Source organism: Capsicum annuum, chromosome 9, assembly GCF_002878395.1.
Source record: "Capsicum annuum cultivar UCD-10X-F1 chromosome 9, UCD10Xv1.1, whole genome shotgun sequence".
Classification (NCBI taxonomy): Eukaryota; Viridiplantae; Streptophyta; class Magnoliopsida; order Solanales; family Solanaceae; genus Capsicum; species Capsicum annuum.
The window spans coordinates 58,739,446-58,742,051 of NC_061119.1; positions in this window are offsets into that span (position 1 = coordinate 58,739,446).

The window sequence follows — 2,606 nt, forward strand, 5'->3', positions numbered from 1 at the left end:
TGTGTATCATCTTAGTCATTCCTTAGTATTTCAACCAAGTCAGTATCATTTGGGGAAATAACGATTCCAAGAGGGAGCTATTGTAATACCCCGAGTTTTCATATCCTAAACCTCTCATTTTTTTCTCACAAAATCAGATCCATCCTAAAGTAATGGTTACTTATAAGTTGACTCTCTCGTTTATATCTAAGCCTTATAACCATTATCATGTCAATGCATGTATTCAAGAAATCAGCTTATTCATGATATTCAGTTCATATATCATGTTTCAGACTCAGTTATGCACTCACCCCAAGGCTTCCAAGTCAAGCTTTCAACCTCAAAATCAAACCAATTAAGGTATGTGGGGTTATGAACAAGGATACTCCTTCCTTGTGTCCAAAACTAGTTTTTAAAGATTAATTTATATGAATTGCGATTAGGGTTCATACCCAAAGTATCTTGTTTTGAGTTTTGGATTTATAAAGTGATTGAAGCATGAAAGTCCATATTTGTCTTGATTTAAAGAATTCTCTTTTATGATTTGAATACCATGAGTATGATTTGAGACATTGATTACAAATTTCCAATTAAGTTTAAGCATAATATTATTGAAGTATTTTAAGAAGTATATTGATCATGATGTTTTGCTATGAATTTTACATACGTTTAAAGCATAGGTTTTACGCCTTAAGTTTTCGTCTTGAAATTTCAAGAAAGATAATGTTTAAGTATTCTTTGAAAAGCACTATTCAGATTTTAAGCAAGATTTTGATCTTTTGATCCTCAGCTAAGATATGGAATCCACACAATTAGTTTGATTACAGTTTAAAACAGACAGACGCATAACTAGTTTTCATTACAAACCCTTATGCTAGTTTTAAGGTGGATTTTCTACAAAATGAACATACAGATTAAAGGAAGTAGTATTTAGCACCGAGTTGGGTATGATTTCAAGGTCTTATGCCCCAGAACTACGCATCACCGTAGGTTTTTAATACCTCTAGTGGGTTCAGTATAGTGATCACTCTAGCTAGGTTCTATTCCGATGGCAAGGGTATTACAACTCTACCAACATAGGTAAGAGACGTTAGACTCCATGATAGCTCACATGGCTTATGTCGGTAAGAATAACTTCTTTAACAGAAAAGAGTAATAGAAGTTTTTGTAGTTACTAAGTGTAAAGGCTTACAATTTTATTCAGATATTATTTTACATAAGACATTAGCTATGAGATTTCAGTTTTCAGTTTACAGATATAAAGGTGAGTCATTTTTACACTTAGCATGCATGATTTGAAAACAGACTTAACTTCAATTATATTTAGTCCACTAGTAGAAAGAGTAAAAGTACAGTTTTTAGAATTAAGTGTTATGGTTCACAAGATATATACAGTATGCTTTATTATTCATGATTTATGATTTTTAGCTTCCAGTTATTCAAGCCAGTGTGAGTCATTTACACTTAGCATGCATTATTTACAAGTTATATGAACATTGAGATATTATTTTTACTTATACATTCATCCCCACATGCTCAGTACATTCCAAAAGTACTGATTCACATATACGTCTATGTGCTACATTGTTTTATAATATAGGTACAAGTTGTAGCATGCATATCATAATCAGACAGTTGCAGCTTCCAGTCAGTGGGTGATGAGCCTTTTTGATTCAGGAGTTTAAGTTAATCATATTTCGTGTAGCATTTTATCTTCTTTATTCAATCGTATTGATTCGGGATAGCTGGGGTCATGTCCTGGCCATCTATAATCAATACTAGTAGAGGCTTCATAGACTATCAGTAGAAGTTAATGTATTTGATTCCAGTTTTTTCTTGTACAATCAGAGTTGTAATCATTTTAATATAGTCAGTTATGATCATATTCAAAAAAGATGTATCTTCCGCTTATTTCTTTCAGACATGTATTTTATTCAGTTGCTCACAAGATATGCCAGTACAAGAGTTAGCTTGGGATCACTTGTGGTCCTAAGCATCATGTGACGACTAGGGGGCAGTCTCGGGTAGTTACAACTATCATCTATACAAATACTTAAAAATTTAATTAGATATAATAAAGTATTTATAAAGACAAAGAAATAGCCAGAAGTAAGAGACTAAAATTTAGGATTTTCATTGATCATTCATAAGATGCATCATTTTTAACAAATTAAAAATAATATTATAGCACTTGTGATAAGTGTAGAAAATATTTGGAAGAGTCTAAAAATAGAAGGATAAGACTTTTGGTGAAGTTGATGAAGGAGAATCTTTCTTGATCAAGTCAAAGCCTATATGTTACAAAGTTTATAGTTTTTTTTTTTTTTCCTTTTTTTAGCCTTAAGACATGATTTTTGCTCTGCAAGAACATCCTTCTTAATATCATATTATACATGAAGCATATTCAAGGCCTCAAGATGAGAAACACGAAGTGCTGCAATTTCATTATCCTTAGCAGTCAAGGCAGCCCTTAGATGCTACAAAAGAGCATTGGACCTTCTTGAAGAAGTAAGTACCTCATCTTCATTTGTAAGCCTTAGAGTGTCTAGTCCTTTAGCTTGTATGTGATTGTAATTAATCTTTTTTAGATGAGACAACACCTATTTTGAAATTAATATGTAAATAGT